Below are 18,403 nucleotides of genomic sequence, written 5' to 3'. Positions count from 1 at the left end.
TGAGACAGGGACGAAGAAACAGGACATGAGACAGGTTCCTGATTGGTGGTCGAAATACTGACAACAAAGCCTGTCTAGGTCCCCTGACACTACTTTGTGAGCCGTTTGGACATCAACACTTTTTCCCCCTATATGCTGGAAGAGAAGATGGCTACCACAACGACAAGCTGCAAAATAAAAGACTTTTATAACAAAAAGGGAATAAAGAAGAATGAAATCTGTAGTTTCCATAAACATCCTGACAATAGTTTTTGCAGGCATGATGGAGGATGTTTGTAACCACAACATGGTCTGTGCTCAGGCCATTCTGTGGGCACAAAATCATACCTTAGGAGGTGATGGTTGTTTTGTTTGTCATGCCTTGCATCACTGCTATTATGTAATCCCAATGTCTAACATTTCTGCACAAGCTTTATGTACAGATCATTCCGCTTCTGAACCCATGAGAATAATAGCACAAATGATGGTAGATGGTATAAGTGACGATAACTGGTCATTGCCTATGGTTAGATGTCTGAGGTCAAATAGAGCTGCCTATTACAATCCAAATGCTGATAGCTCCCAGATTGTTGGCTGGCAGTATGCTGTTAGAGTTGGTAGTACTGATTACAACTGTATGGGTTATCAAAATTTGAATATAGCATGTGATTATCGGGCTAAATCTAGCTGGAATTATGGATTAGCAGATCCCATTCCTGTGAGGGCTTCCTCAGGTTGGGTATGTATTGACAAACCTTGTTATCCAGAGGACATTTATCTTGGTAACAGTACATGTTCCATTTCAATCTCTGCCTTCTCTATGAATGGCACATTTTGGTGTAAACATTCTACCACCACAAATACCAACCCATGCGGTATTTGGATGAGGGAACCACTCCCTTTGGATTTCTATTGGGTTTGTGGAAACAAGGCTAATCCATCACTTCCATCTGATTCATAGTGCGGTTCCTGTTACATGGCTGTAGTCATGCCTCCTATTACAGTCCATACCGATCCATGGACCACATTACAATCTCATGGACCTTTACTTCGTATGAAAAGAGAACTTGGCGTTACCCTAGCAGGTATACAAACATGGAATGGTCACATTATGAAGGACCCCTGGTCTAGTATAGCGCAGACAGTAGGGTGGAAAATATTTCCATTTGGAGGTGTTGTAGATGCCTTACAGAAGATAAATTATTTGGCTTATTCCACACAGAAACTAGCTAATGAGACTAGTGAAGCTCTCTGCTTAGTAAATGATGAACTCCGTGCGTTATGAGAAGTAGTGCTGGAGAATTGGAAGGTTTTAGACTTGCTGACCTTAGAAAAAGGAGGGGCATGTCACATTCTCATTGCTTCCTGCTGTAAATATGTCCCAGATAACTATGAAAATATTGATAAATACGTAGCCGATCTTCATAGACTCATTCCAAATTCTGCTCTGGAGGGATCGCTTGATAAGATCTTTAACTGGGTTGGCAACATGTTTGGAGATATGTTTTCTGGAATCTTACAGCAACTGCTCCGTTATGTACTTCCTTTTGTAGCACCAGTAATAGTTGCTATTGTTATTTACTTTTGCCTCAAAATACTCTGGTGTAGGCGTTCCTTATAATCAAGGAAACACTTCATTTCCCCAAATTTGCCTGTATGCAGACTGAAGGGAAAGAGACCCGTCTTTAGGATGTGAAGAAAGAGGGAAATACTGGCCATATTTCTCTGGAAGAGGAAAGGATAGATTGATTAAGCTTGTGAGAACATACATTTTGTAGTATGTTCTAAGGGGGGAATGAAGGAATTTATTGTTGTGAAATGTGCTGTGTTGTGGGTGTATGTGCAGAAGTTGTATTTTAGGCTGCCTATTTTGTGTTTCTCCTTATATGGTCATGTCTGTCACACCTGACACTCATGTATAGGCTGAGTCTAATCTTGGCATCAGTCCAGCTATAAAACTGCATCAGCCCAGTGTCTTACGGGCTGGCTGGATGTCTGGAACCTGCGCATGCAACGAATAAACTTCACTTGTCCAGACAACAGATCGAGTCCCCTGGTTTGGAATAAAGAGGGTTTGGATTCTTCAAAAGTTTACTCAGTGTGATTCACTGGATGATGAATTCATCAATTATCTGTATATTCATATCACACACTGTGTGTTTCTCTCAGTGGATGTGACTCTGGATGCTGATACAGCTCATCCTGATCTCCTCCTGTCTAACGATGGAAAACAAGTGAGAGACGGAGACACAAAACAGAATCTTCCTGACAATCCAAAGAGATTTGATACATGTGCCAATATCCTTGGAACGGAGGGATTCTCCTCAGGGAGATTTTAATATGAGGTGCAGTTCAGGGGGAAGACTAATTGGAGATTAGGATTGGTCAGAGAGTCCATTAACAGGAAGAAGATGATTACACTGAGCCAACAGAATGGATTCTGGGCTGTGGTTCTGAGGAATCGGAATGAGTATTTTGCTTGTGCTGGTCCCCCAGTCCTCCTCTCCCCGATAGAGAAGCCTCAGAAAGTGAGAGTGTTTGTGGATTATGAGGAGGGTCTGGTCTCCTTTTATGACGTGGACTCCAGATCTCATATCTAGTCTTTTACTGGTCAGTTTTTCACTGAGAAACTCTATCCATACTTCAGCCCCTGTAAAAATGATGGAGGTAAAAAGTCAGCTCCACTGATCATCTCACCCATATCAAAGACTGAATAGATCATTTCCAGTATTCAACAGTGACTGCAATGAAAACAGCAGAAAGAAGCATACATTATGACTCTGATTCTGTGCTAAGAAAAAGAAGTGTAGTGAAATCATGTGTGCTTCACAAATGAACTTCATTCTCTACTTAAAACTACATGTTGGCAGAGATCAGAGTCTCTACAGTCATCTGTGTCCAGCAGTTCATGAGAGCAGAATTAGAAGTTGGAAAGACTTAAACTTTAGTGGCACGGAACTCAGGTCCTTCAGAGGAAACTACAGAGTTCAGTGTTTAACTGTAAAACTGATTTAACTGTAAAACTTTAAATTTAAAGGGGAATTCCACTGATTTTTTTTAAAATTTCTTTATAAAAAAATGAATAAGATGTACACAGTCAGTTGGATTGGTTTAATGTGAAATGTTCTGTTCTAGAGAAAATTAACAGATCAGAATTGTTCACAGTGGTGGTGATAGGAATCAGACGTCTGAAGATTTGAATGCCACTAAAAGTTAAATATCAGAAAGTTATTATACGAAATGGTTACAGATACTCTGTCTGGTGCCTGAGATATTGTTTTATGACAGTTTTGAGATGAGATTTTGATCTTAAATGCTTTTTTAAAATACATTTCATGGTGTAGAGGTACATGCAGGGTGTTGTGAGACAAAATAGTCCCCAAATTAATCATTTTTTCAGACTTTCCACTGTTTTACCATCTTCAACTTTAAATATAAAACTCAGAAGACACTGGTAGGTTTACTGATGGCTATATTTATGTTGTAATATCGCAACCCTTGGTTCCTGTCACCACCACTGTAAAGAAATCTGAATCAGTTTCTTTAGAGCAGAGCATTTTACATGAAACCACTCCGAATGACTTTGTTTACATGTTAACAACTGAATTTTTAGTTTGGAAAATCTGCCACAGTTTTCACACAGGACACATTTTATGGTTAATTTTTTTCTAATGTGTTAAATTCAGCAAATAAACAATAATCATGTATTAAGATGCGCAGAAGTGTTTTTTCTGCACAGAATGTGTTATTTTTTTAATTTTTAATTTTTCATTTAGAAAATCAAAATGACATTTGACAAGGGCACCCAAACTTTTGCACATGACTATATATACACATTATTGTGTTGTGTGAACACTGGAAAATCTGAGTTGAGTCAATAAAGCATGAAAAGTTGTGTTAATAGTAAATATAAAAGTGTGAATTGTTGTTTCCAGTGTAGCTCTAACCCTCCCACTTCAACTCCTGAGTTAAACTGAGACTAAACTCTGCTGTGCTGTGTTCCTCCAGAACTGCACTCTGACTCCCCCCAATCTGCACAGAATAACACAGATATCCTTTACTGTCAGCACAAACACACCCACAGTGCACTCTGGGAAAAAAGAGGAGCTTTAAAGCTCATTAATACAGTTTTAAATCAGTCAGTACTTTATTTATTAATTTAAACATTCTGGTTTTAAACTGCATTTCTAAAGTGAGATCTCCAAACAGCAAATCAACACTAACTGTTCATTAAAATTGGACAATAATGCAAATTTTGTGAAAAGATTATCACCTGCAGAATTATCACAATAAATGATATCATTGCGATCTAAATTCAGTTATGAAATATCATATGTGAGTGTTAAAGAGTCTACAGCTTCCTTTTTCCTAAATTAGCTCACGTCAAACATTATATAATACGTATGTTTATATATGTATACGTATATGTATATGTATATAATACGATTGTGGTCCAACTTGCAGTCACAATATATCAGCTCGATTTCAAGTAGTACGAACACAAAGAAATACAGTCAATGCTATTCACGATTTATATTATATATATATATAATATATATATATATATATATTGTAAATCAATAATGTAAGTCAATGGAACCTGACTTGGTCACTGCTTGGTTTGAGGTAAGTCTGGCAAATGGACTGAAAAGCAATTTCAGATGAATCTTTTGAAAGCTTTTATCCATGAGACATTGAGGCATGTAGACTTTGCCTTCATCTACTTGTTCTAAAGTTGAAATTAAAGCCCCTAAAAGAAAGTTGTTTTGTTCCACTGTATACTTGGATATGGTTGGAATGACAACGTTTTTCTAGAATCTTGATTTCTATTTTTCAGGCACACTCCTGAGCTTCGTCTGGGCTCTATGATTAGTTATATGTTCTTATTTCTTCAGGAGACTTTCATCATTCACAGTCAGTTCTGATCAAATTGTTCAGGAAGTCTGTATTCATTATGATGTATTCCCTTTGAAACAGAACATCTTTTTCCATATCCATCAAGAAGAGACTGAAAGGCTGCTGAGCTTTTTTATTAGACACATACAGTCGTCTTATTTGTCCTGCAAGATGTCTGATCTCCTGGAGCAAGGAGTAAATAAAGGACAGACCAAGTGTAACATTTAAACATTAATTAGTAATATAAAAAAAAACTCTCCAGCTGTATTAAGATCCGCAAAACAGTTTTCAAACACCTAAATAATTACAACACAATGACCACTACCAGCCCGAAGAGGCAACGTGGGGGGACCATGTGGGCCCACCACCCGCAAGGTCCAGCATGGGGGAGTGGTGCAGTGCCGTACGGGCAGTGGGAGATTGCAGGGGGGCCCTTGGTGGCCTAGGCCCCTGCGGCAGAAACTGGCTCTTGGTACGTGGAATGTAACCTCACTGGGGGGGAAGGAGCCGGAGCTTGTGCAGGAGGTTGAGAGGTACCAACTAGATATAGTTGGGCTCACCTCCACCCACAGTGTCGGCTCTGGAACCAAACTCCTGGATAGGGGTTGGTCCCTCTCCTACTCCGGGGTTGCACAAGGTGAGAGGCGCCGGGCGGGTGTGGGGATACTCACGAGTCCCTGGCTGGCGGCAGTGCAGTTGGAGTTTGTCCCGGTGGATGAGAGGGTCGCCTCAATGCGTATTAAAATCGCAGAGAGGAAAACTCTGACTGTTGTGTGTGCTTATGCACCAAACAACAGGTTGGAGTATTCGGCCTTCTTGGAGCAAGTGGGCGGGGTTCTGGAAAGAGTCCCGCCTACAGACTCCATAGTCTTACTGGGAGACTTCACTGCTCATGTTGGCAATGACTGGGAGACCTGGAGAGGCGTGATTGGGAAGAACGGCTTGCCCGATCTAAACCCGAATGGTGAATTGTTATTGGACTTATTGGATTGTCCATAATGAACACCAAGTTCGAACACAAGGATGTTCATAAGTGTACATGGTACCAGAGCTCCTTGGGTCATTGTATACTGAAATACAATGATGATGTGAAAATCAATACCTGACATTAAGTATACACTTTTAGCAAATTAGGCAGTCTAAAGGCGTATGCAGTGGACCTACAAATTGAACCGAGACACACTGAACAAACCTACCGCAAAATAAAATAACTTGTACTAAATTAAACAACATAATACAAATAACATACAAGCTTTGGTTTGAGACACACCTGACAAACATACTACAACCTTTAGTTTGGTAAAATATGCCTCGACTGAATTTTAATGAATTTTTTATAGAAATAAATCGCTATTGTGTCACCGCCATATGACTCACAGGTCTAAAATCACATGTAGTGTACAGAGACATGCCTGACAAACATACTACAACCTTTAGTTTGGTAAAATATGCCTCAAATGAATTTTAATGAATTTTTTCTAGAAATAAATTGATACTGTGATACAATTGTAGTGTACACTGGTTTGCAACCTTTTACTACATTTACTATAAAGTTTACTACATTTATTCTTTGATTGGATTTTAATTTCCTGCAATGGACTTGCGACCTGTCCAGGGTGTTTTCTGCCTTTCACCAAATGACTGCTGGGATAGGCTCCCCCTCCCCCCCTGCGACCCAGAAGGATAAACAGCTTAGAAAATGTGTGTGTGTGTGTGTGTGTGTGTGTGTGTGTGTGTGTGTATGTCAATTTTAATTATTCTTCTTTAAAATTTCCTATTCACCTATTTGACATACTGAGCTAAAATCACTTTTAATTTTTTAAGACACATCAATTGACCCTACTATAACTTTAGGTTTAAAAAGTACCTATACATTTTTATGGCCACCAGAGAATCGCTTCCATCTTACATGGCTGCCCAACCCTGCTTGTGACAATCTGTGCATAGTTCCAGTCCTGATGTCACATACTTTAGAACATACACTTGATCAACGTCTTTCAAAGCATCTGAATACTAGAGTGAGGTGTGGTGGAACTACAACCCTGCTGGGTGGTAGTTTTTTAGGTGTAGAGTTGAGTATTTTTGAGCACCCCATTTCCAAAAAAGTTGGGAAAAGAATTTCAAATTTCAATTCATTGGACCACCGGACACTTTTCTACTTCTCCTCATTCCATTTTAAATGAGACTGGGCCCAGAGAAGGTGACAGCATTTATGGTCCTGTTTATATACGGTTTCTTCTTTGTGTTTTAGAGTTTTAACTTGCATTTGTGGTTGCAGTGATGAAATGTTTTCACAGACAGTGGTTTTCAGAGGTGTTTCTGAGCCCATGCAGTGATTTCCACTACAGAATCATGTCTGTTTTTAATGCAGTGCTGCCTGAGGTCCCAAAGATCATGGCCAGCAAATACTGGTTTTTGGCCTTGTCCCTTGCATACAGAGATTTCTTTTATCTTTTAATGACATTATGTACTGTAGATGATAAAAAGCAACAGTTCTTTGCTATTTTATGTCAAGAAACGTTATTCCTGAATTGCTGCACTATTCAATTGTGCGGTCTTTCACAGAGTGATGGACCCCTCCTCATCTTTACTTCTGAGAGACTCAGCCTCTCTGAAATGCTCTTTATACCCAATCATGTTACTGACCTGATGCCAATCAAACACCAGGTTTGTTTTTTTTTAACTTTTCACAACTTTACCAGCCTTTTGTTGTCTCTATCCCAACTTTTTTGAAACATGTTCAAAATGCATGTAATGTAATGCTTGTTTGTATTAATTCAAATGTTGTATTGTGTTTTTACAAGCCAAAATATGCTACAGCCAAGGCAAATGGTTTTAAATGTAAAGACTTTGGTCTCTTGCCTTGCAAAGTGTTGCAGCTTTCTGAGTGCATTTCTTAACCATGTTCTTGTTCTGCAGCATCTCTTGTTTTAAGCATTCTTCTGTTTTGTTGGATTTTGATTGTAAATTTGCCTACTTTGTGCCTGCTTGCCGATGTACTGACACCTTCCTCTGATGACTATGAGTCAGATTGTCCCTAATAAAGAGGGTTTGTGCATGTATACTACCGCAGCACCCATTTGTTTTAACAAATAACTCCTATAAAAAAAAATATATAAATGTGAAGATTTTAATATTTTTAATTGTTTAATTTCTAATAATTATGACTATGACTGTTGACATACAGATCTACAGATGTACAATCACCTTTAGTGTACTTACGCATAACATAAACCTTTGGTTTGGAAAACATGCAATATATGTAAGGAGTTTTAGGAGTATGTTATGCAGAGCTGCGCCGTGGGCATTTTAATTTTGGGCAATACATTTTAATGTTGACATGTTTTGCAGTCCTACTAGAATATTCAATATATATGCAGTAGAATTTTCCTGAAAAACCTTTCTCAAGCAAACTACAACCTTATTAGCATACTGTGGCAGAATGAGTTTTTTCTGGAACAAATAATTTGTTGCACATGAACAACATACAATAGTCTGGTTGTCTTTATTATTTCATGAATGAAGTGTTGCTAAGGCATGTCCATGTGACAAAAAATTATATTCATCTTTAAAAAAACAAAGAAATAAAACTGACAAAAGTGTATCCAGTCTAAATTAAGTACAAACTGCCATCAGTGTATCGAAAGATGTGCAGAATTAAAATAAATATATTCTGGGGTACGAATTGCTGAACAGATGACTATAACTTACACAACACTAAGCTAACAATACAGTAAAAATTAAAAATTATTTGTTGCAATGTTTCTATTTTAAAAATACTTACTTTGCAGTACATATATCTTCCTGAACTACTTTTTTTACACATCCGTTTCACACATTTCACATTGCCATGTTGTTTCCTCATCAGGAACAGCACCTGGTATCATTCCAAAGCAGTCTGCATGGAGCCAACTTTTACAAGTTCCACATGTTATATAAATAGCCAAATAGAAGAAAGTGTGTAATAACAGTACCAGCAAATTTTGAATTCAAACATTTTAAAATTTTAGCATAATAATAATTTTCTGAAAATCTCTTAAAAGCAAAAATCAGTGAAATAATGCAGCAGCCACACCAGAAACCAACTATCAATATCTCTATGTCATATGGATTTGACACAGCGGCAATTTATTTCTAGACAAAAATCATTAAAATTCATTTGAGGCATATTTTACCAAACTAAAGGTAGTAGTATGTTTTTCAGGCATGTCTCTGTACACTACAAGTGATTTTTGATCTGTACGTCATATAGATATGACACAGTATCAATTCATTTCTATAAAAAAAATCATTAAAATTCAGTCAAGGCGCATTTTACCAAAATAAACATTGTAGTATGTTTGTCAGGCTTGTCTCTCTACACTACAAGTGATTTTAGATCTGTATGTTACATGTACGTGACACAGTAGGAATTTAAATGTCATAAAAAATCAAAAAAGGGAATGTGTTATCAAACTAAAGGTTTTATTATTTTTGCGAGATGGATACCTGTACACTACAAGTGACTTTAGATGTGTATGTCTTATGGACGTCTCACAGTACCAATTAATTACATATAAAAAATAATCTCTGCATTTCCACTAAGGCAAATTTTATCAATCTGAAGGTTGTAGTATGTTTGTCAGATCAGGTCAGATGTATACTTGTTAGTGTCAGTTATTGATTTTCACATCATCTTTCTATTTCAGTAGGTTTAAAGTCTTTATAAATAACGCCAACAGGCTCCTCATGTCTTTGAATGTTTTACGTTTTTAATCAGTGACATCATATTTACCGCACTTTACCGACGGTCCCTTACCGTTTTCGGCGCCTACTGCAGCGATCCCGGCTATTTTCATCAAAAGTACTCGGCGAAGTGGAAAGATCGAGTACTTTGACGAAATATAATGATTGTAGTTTGTTGTCTGTTTTACCACGATTTAGAAAGTGTTATTTCAGAATTTTTAAGAGGTTGTTTGTGAGCAAAAGGAGGGGCGAAACGCGAATATCCGCTGAATATCGAATATCAACCTAACTTTACCGACCTTTAGTACTAATGGAGTTGTGGTCTGAACAAGAAGTGGTCTGAGATCTCATCAGTGCTAAAAAGGACCAGAGAGAAAACCGAGTCCTCTTTGTAGTTCACTTACACTGTGAACACAAAATGAACTGAGGTCATTTGCAGTTGATTCCCTTCCAGGTTCACTTTAACAGAACTCAGTGCGGTTCTTTTAAAATGAACTGTATGTGAAAACACCGTAAGTCCTGGAAGTCTTGGTCCAGTTTTTTTAGTCTCTTCAAGATGCTCTTTGGTGAGGCTACACGAGACACACAGACACACATAAATTCAACTCTTACTGAGAAAAAAATGATGTTACAGCACACTGATTAACACCGATTCAGAAAAGTCTAAAACCTGCTATGAGGAAATAGAATCTAACGTATGTTTCTTTTACTGGACAATGGCTCCACCTACTGGCTGCTTTCTAATATGCCAATAGACTTAACAGTGATGTAATCACATCTCACGTTCAGATACAGTTGAAACATAGAGTCTTATCATGGAAAATTGAAATAAGGGTTTGTCGTAGGAAACTAAAATGAAAAAAAAACAAAACAACCTTTTTAAGTTCATTTTTCATGATGTCACAAAAACAATGCATTTACACATATCCATCCACCTCTGCAGCCTACAGCAGTTCAGCTCCACACACTCATGTTCAAGTTGTTTCAGTTTGAACCACATTCTGAATTAGGCACTATCGTTTGCATACATCAGGTAGCGTAACTAAAAGTTTGTTTAATTCTAGTTCAGTAGTTCCCAAATTTTTTACAGTCTCAAACCCCTCCAGACATTAAACCTCATGCTGTGTACTCCCTCTCGCTCCTGACACACACACTTTTTAAGTAGAAGAAACTGACTATTTGTCCTCTTTGGACTCTGTTTGTGTCTCCTGTTGATGTGAAAACTCACATATGAAAGTGCTGATAGAACTCTCTGATCATTGACGTGTTCTGGTAACTGACACTCAAACTAATCTGACTCACCTGTATTAGCTGAGTCTGTAAATGTGTTTCAGTTCAGTCAAAGGTGCACATTGTTCATGTCTTATTTCTGTTTTCCAATCCCTGAATATAAACTCCTTTTAGAAAAGCTTAATTCAGTGATGCTAATTGCACTGAAGCAGTAAAAGAGTGAGATACGGTCTCAAACAGTGAATTACATTTATAATGTTTACTTATTAATAAAACATTACATTCACAACTATTTCTAAAATATTCCACAATTCAATTATTATCATTATGTTGAGAATTAAACTGTTGTCATCTTAATCCAATCCAGTACTAATAACAGATAAACAGGGAAGTGGCATCACATTTGGCAGGTGAAAGTGAAACTGAATGAATCAGGAAGTTCAAACTGAAAAACGACATTCTTCTTCACAATAAGTGCTGATTTGAACTGCTGGATATTCAGAAACTCTGAGAAGAGTTCAAACACAGACAGTTCTGACTCTCCAAGAAAAGGACAGAGAAAAATAAAGGTATGTACTTCAGTGAAAGATTCATAGATCAGAGGTTTAGTCAGTGTGAGCTTCATCATGGTGAACTACATGAGTAAACAAAGTCAGATGAAACGTTTAACACTGAGAAAGTGATCAGATCAACAGCTGGAATACTGATGTTGAATACAATGTGTTTATTGTCTCAAACAAGAGGAATAATATTTGATGTTCTCTGATGGAGCTTGTAAGCTGAGCTGTAAAACAGGTTGAAAGGTTGTTGTGTTAACTGGTTAAAGCAGAGTGGAGCAAAAACCCTCATTCAGACAGAGCAGACAGTGAGAAACTGTGAATGATATCACTGAGCTGAGAGCTGTGATGATGGTCAGTATAAAGAGGAAAAGAGCTTTTACAGTCTGCAGATACAGAACAGTGTCATCTCAGGACCTCCAGCGTCTCTGTCTGTGTGGACGTACTTGATATAATACTTGTTTGAGTGAGTTTAAGGCAGCAGGCAGGTGTGTTGTGTTAAATGTGTGAGCTGAGTGATGTGATTTCTTACTGAAAGGTGTTAAACAGGAGGAGGAAGAAAATGGCTGAATCTTCATCACAACAAGCGAGAGCAGGCAGAGGAATGAGCAGCATGGAGGAACGACAGGACTGTAAGTTTACACAGCTCACATATACATGACTAAAATATCTCTTTTTGTCAGGATGACCTTAACTTTGATATTATCAATATCAGTACAGTAAAATCAAAGTAAAAACAGATTATTAACTGTAGAATGAAATGTTGTTCACATTCTTAGTGTCATGTTGAGGGTTAAACAATCTCAGTCAAGTCAATACAGCAGCAGTATAAAGTCAGTGTTGTGCTCAGTGCAGGAGATTGATGTCAGTTCCACAATCGGTATGAAAAATGTGCTTAGATAATTCATACAGTAAATTACTGTACTGTTTCATTCATCCACAGTTGCTCCTGACTCCAGTGGTCTCCTGTCTGAAGATCAGTTCCTGTGTTCTATCTGTCTGGATGTGTTCACTGATCCAGTCTCCACTCCATCTGGACACAATTTCTGCATGAAATGCATTAAAACATGCTGGGGTGACAGTGAGCAGTGTCACTGTCCATTCTGTAAAGAGGAATTCACCAAGAGACCAGAACTCAAGATCAATACAGCCTTCAGAGAGGTTGTAGATCACTTCAAGAAGAAAAGTGATCTGAATAAACCTGAGGTTCTTTGTGATGCCTGCACTGGAGTGAAGCAGAAAGCCCTGAAAACCTGTCTGAATTGTGTTGTGACTTTTTGTAAGTCTCATTTAGAGCTTCATTATAATGTTCCACGACTTAAGAAACACAGGCTAATAAACCCAGTGGAGAACCTCGAGGGCTACATACGCCAGAAGCATGAGAGACCCCTGGAGCTGTTCTGTAGAGATGACCAGATGTGTTTGTGTAAATTTTGCACTGAAGGAGATCACAGGAATCATAACACGGTTCCTATAGAGCAGGAGAGTGGAGAGATAAAGGTGGGAGTAACTTTAGACAATGAAACATCCCAATTAAGAGCTAAAGTTAAAAAAAAATAATAATTTCAATGAAATTAGGATAAAAAAGCAAAACATTCTACAAGTATTTTACCTTTGATCTATGAAAATAAAAATTGTTTTCCTCTCTGCTCACAGTCACAACTGGAAAAGACACAGTCAGAGGTGCAGCAGATGATCCAAGACAGACTGAAGAAGATCAAAGACATCAAACACTCAGTAGAGCTCAGAAAAGTGAGTTAAACATCATTTGTTATAACTATTTCAGTCTGCAGATTTGACTTGTGATTAAAGTGTAAAGTTGTTCCTCCATCAGAGAAACACAAAGAAAGAGAAAGCAGACAGTGTTGAAGTCCTCACTGCTCTGATGCGCTCCATTGAAAGAAGCCAGGCTGAGCTGCTTGAGGTGATGGAGGAGAAGCAGAAAGCAGCAGAGAGGCAGGCTGAAGACCTCATTAAAGAGCTGGAGCAGGAAATCACTGAGCTGAAGAGGAGAGACACTGAGCTGGAGCAGCTCTCCCACACTGAGGACCACCTCCACCTCCTACAGGTCAGTGTCCCTCTATCTGCTCAGTGACAATGCAGCACATCAAACAACAACACTGCCCATGCTGAGCGATTTCTCCTCTCTCCTGCTGGACTGTAGATTTACCCATCACTGTGCAGACCTCCACACACCAAGAACTGGACTGACATCAGTACTGACCCTCATCTGAGTGTCGAGACTGTGAGGAATGCTCTATCTGAACTTCAGAAGAGTCTGGATGAGAAGATCAGAGAATCAGGTGAGAAATGTTTGTATTGTACATATTTTTCAGACAGAAGTCTGTGGAAGAATCTTTTTTAGATGCTATATGGAATATAACTGATGAACTTAAAAGAGGTTTTGTGTCTGTTAAGTTTATAGCTTTGAAATTTAAGTCTAACATTAGAATCAACGCTTTAAAATCTAATAACTATGATTATTATTGTAATTAGTCTCAACAGAACTGAAGAGGATTCAGCAGTTTGCAGGTACAGTTTTTTTATCTCTTTATTATTTGATATGTGTCAGGCTCAGACAGAATTCAGACGCTCGCAGACTATAGGTCAGTAAAATAGGTTTATTAACAAATGGACGAACCAAAGTCAAGGTCAGCCAGTCCAAGGTCAAAAGTCAAAACATGAAAACAGTAACCATAAGAAGAGTCCAGAAAGCAATGTCCAAAATCAGAAACAAGGTCAAACCAGAAAGCCCAACAATACTGACAGGGCAGGGCAAAAGACAAAGTCGAAACACAAAGCAAAGGTCATAAATAATAAGGCAAACAGGCAGATGGACAGCTCAGTAAGTCTCTGTAAACAAAGGCAATACTTCACAATGAGACTAAGCTAAAGCCCGGGCTTATATACCAAACTAACAAGCTTATGGAACAAGGAATAGGTGTATGTAGTAAATGGTCATGCTAGGGAGATCAATGGTCATGTGATCTGGAGTGGGGTTCTGGGTAATGGAGTCTGGAGGCTGGGAGGCAGAGACAGTGGGAATGTAGGGAACTGTGACAATATGCTATTATATCTTATTTTATTATTATCATCACCATCACACCACTGGCCTTAGTGTAGCTCGAAGTGTTATTCCTTATAGTTCTTTACAAAATTTATTTTATTTTTCTCTAAATCATTCTAAAGTACTCAATACTCAGCATGATTCACTGGATAATAAATTCATTTATTATCTGTATATTCATATCACACACTGTGTGTTTCTCTCAGTGGATGTGACTCTGGATGCTGATACAGCTCATCCTGATCTCATCCTGTCTGATGCTGGAAAACAGGTGAGATGTGGAGACACAAAACGGAATCTCCCTGACAATCCAAAGAGGTTTGATTCATGTGTCAATGTCCTGGGAAAGGAGGGATTCTCCTCCGGGAGATTTTACTATGAGGTGCAGGTCAGGGAAAAGATTAACTGGGATTTAGGATTGGTCAGAGAGTCCATTAACAGGAAGGGGAAGATTACATTGAGCCCACAGAAAGGATTCTGGACTGTGTGGATGAGGAATGGGAATAAGTTTGATGCTAATGAGTTTCCATGCATCTCCCTCTCCCTAAAAGAGAAGCCCCAGAAGGTGGGAGTGTTTGTGGATTATGAGGAGGGTCTGGTCTCCTTTTATGATGTGGAGTCCAGATCTCATATCTACTCTTTCACTGGTCAGTCTTTCACTGAGAAACTCTATCCATACTTCAGCCCTGGTCTAAATGATGGAGGTGAAAACTCAGCTCCACTGATCATCTCACCCGTATCAAAGACTGAATAGATTATTTACAGTTTTCAACAGTGAATGCAATGAGAGCAGCAGAAAGAAACATTATGATTTTTCTGAAATCGTGAAAGTGATTATCTTGTGATTCTCTCCTTTATAAAAGAGACATTATGATTTGAAGGAATGTACTTCTGTGTAATGTGTTCAGTGCTGTATTATATGTCATTAGGTTCAGTATTGTGTGTGCCTGTACTGTGATTGTGTTTAGAACATTCTGTCTTTATCATTTTCGTTTATCCCTACATGGTCATATCTGTCACACCTGTCACTTGTCATGTATAGGCTGGGCCCAATCTTGACATTAGTCCAGCTATCAAACAGTGTCAGTCCATTGTTTTGCTGGCTAAATGTCTTGCACCTGCGCACAAGAAATAAAGCTCAATTCTCCAGCTTGCTCCCTGATTTTTGAGACAGGTTTGGATTCTTCAGATTTCTGATTCTGTGCTCAGGAAAAAGAAAAAAACAATGTCGTAAAATAATGAGTGATGTGTAATGATTTCACAAATGAACATTATTCTCTATTTAAAAATACATGTTAGAGTAGATCAGAGTCTCTAAAGTCATCTGTAGTGTCACAGATTTTTCAAAATTTCTGTAAAATTAACTGGTTAAGACTTACACAGAGAAGTTCAGAGAAGTGTGATGTGAAATGCTCCATTCTAAAGAAACTTACCAAACAGTGGCGGTGATAGCAACCAGACATCTAAAGAGTTTAAGGTATCAGAAAGTTATTACATGAAATGTTTACAAATCCTCTGTCTGATGCCTAAGACATTGTTTTATGATAGTTTTGAGAATGTTTTGGTCTTAAACCTTTTGGAAAATACATTTTGTGGTGTATATGCAGGGTGTTGTGAGACAAAATAGTTTCCAAACAAAATGCAGTTTACAAATTTTCCATTATTTTACCGTTATCAACTTTACATATAAAACTCAGAAGACACATTTAGGTTACTGGTTATTTTGAATAACCAGTTCACACAGGCAACATGTTATGTTTTATTTTTTTCCTAATATGTTTAATTCAGCAAATAAACAATAGCTGCATATTAAAATGTGTAGAAGTGTTTTTGTTCTGTACGGGATGTGTTAACTTATTTTCACTTAGAAAACCAACAAAACATGTAATTTGACTGGGGTGCCCAAACTTTTGCACATGACTGTATATACATGTTGTGTGAACACTGGGAAATCTGGGTTGAGTCAATAAAGCATGAAAAGTTGTGTTAATATAAGTGTGAATTGTTGTTACCAGTGTAGCTCTAATCCTCCCACTTTAACTCCTGAGTTAAACTGAGACTAAACTCTGCAGTGCTGTGTTCCTCCAGAACTGCACTCTGACTCCCCCAATCTGAACAGAATAACACAGATATCCTTTACTGTCAGCACAAACACACCCACAGTGCACACTGGGGGAAAAAAAGAGGAGCTGTAAAGCTCATTAATACTGTTAAATCAGTCAGTACTGTTTTTATATTTTATTCTGTTCATTCCTGTCTAAAGTAAGATTTAAGGTTCTTTTATTTACTGAAAGATAAAACAGGGTGATGAATGTTTGTTTGAATACAGTGTCATCAAATAGACTTGAACAGAACTGTTTCTGCTTCTGTTCATGAGTTTATTACAGAGGAGTCATTAGTGCTTAACAAACACAATAAAATAATTGTCCAGGTTATTACACCTTTATAAACAACCAATGAGATGGCAAGATCATGATGAGGACCTGTAGTTGCAGGGATGAATAGCAGCTCAGTCTTGCTAGGATTGAGCTTCAGGTGGTGAGCTGCCATCCGTGAAGAGATGTCAGTCAGACATGCCGAGATGCAACTGGAAACCTGTGCGTCAGAGGATGAGAAAGAAAGCATTAGTTGAGTGTCATCAGCATAACAGTGATGAGACGCCATGAGAGGATATTACATCACCAAGAGAGCTAGTGTAAAAAGAAGAGAGAAGAGGACCCAGCACCGAGCCTTGTGGGACACCAGTGGAGAGCCTACATGGAGAGGATGTGGACCCTATGTTACCTGATAAAAGCGATCCTCCAGATAGGATTTGAACCACTTCCACGCAGAGCCAGTGATTCCAAGGTTGGTGAGGACGTCCAGAAGGATTGTATGGTTGACCATGTCAAAAGCTGCTGAGAGGTCAAGAAGAATCAGGACAGATGACAGTTTGGCTGATCTTGCTGACTGGAGCTTCTCAGTCACTGCTATAAGAACAGTTTCTGTTGAGTGCGCTGGTTTGAAGCCAGACTGGTTGGGGTCCTGGAGCTGGTTCTGTGTGAGAAAGAGAGACAGTTGATTATAGACTGCACGTTCAAGATTTTTTGAAAGGAAAGAATGTCTGTAGTGATACCGGTCTGTAGTTGTTGACATCGGTGCTGTCAAGCATGGGCTTCTTCAGGATGGGAAGGAATCTTGCAGTCTTGAAAGAGGATGGAACTTCACCTGTTGACAAGGACTTGTTAAAGAGAAAAGTGATGAAGGGCAGTAGATCCTTGGAGATTGACTGGAACAGTGCAGATGGGATGGGATCAAGTGGTTGGGTTACTGGATTTGATCAGTTGAAGGACATCTGTGGAAAGAGAAGAAAAACAGTTTAAGGGATTGAGAACGAGAGGAGGAGGTCTAGTGGAAGGAGTGGGGACAGAGGGAAAAGACTGGTGGATTCTATCAACCTTCTCCTCAAAGAAGGTGATAAAATCCTCAGGAGTGAGAGAAGAGGGTGGAGGGGGAGGAGGAGGGTTGAGGAGAGAGGAGAAAATGCTAAAGAACTTGCGTGGATCAGATGCTGATGCTGCCCGTTTCCCTCTGTAGAAAGATGACTTTGCAGCAGTAACTTCGAGTGAGAACTTGGAAAGGAAAGATTGATAGGAGCGAAGATCCAGGTCGAGCTGGGATTTCCTCCACCTTCTCTCAGCCTTCCTTAGTTCTTGCCGGTTGCTGCACAGGACACCTGTCAGCCAGGGGGCAGGTGGGGAAGATCTGGAGGAGAGAGAACACAAAGTTAATTGCAGATGAGAGTGAAGACAGGAAAACATCTGTAGCTGTGTCCAGTGACAGAGAAGAAAATGAATCAGGATGGGGAAGGGTGGTCAGGATAGTTGAAGCGAAAGACGAGGAAGGAATGGAGTGCAGGCTGCGTAGAGAGGAGGAGCATGAAGGGTTGGAATGGACAGGAGCAGCAGGG

General features: G+C 38.8%; 1 long non-coding RNA gene across 1 annotated transcript; it reads right to left on the bottom strand.

The window, feature by feature from the left end:
- Window positions 1-10,976: 10,976 nt before the first annotated feature.
- On the bottom strand, window positions 10,977-18,380 carry LOC118800642. Its single transcript, XR_005006268.1, has 2 exons — window positions 17,239-18,380; window positions 10,977-17,049 (listed from the first exon to the last, which is right to left on the bottom strand). It is a non-coding gene; the product is annotated as an uncharacterized LOC118800642 (long non-coding RNA).
- Between the last annotated feature and the right edge of the window lie 23 nt (window positions 18,381-18,403).

This window comes from Colossoma macropomum, unplaced genomic scaffold (assembly GCF_904425465.1).
Source record: "Colossoma macropomum unplaced genomic scaffold, Colossoma_macropomum, whole genome shotgun sequence".
NCBI classification, from domain to species: Eukaryota; Metazoa; Chordata; class Actinopteri; order Characiformes; family Serrasalmidae; genus Colossoma; species Colossoma macropomum.
This window is presented reverse-complemented; position numbering and strand designations above follow the sequence as displayed.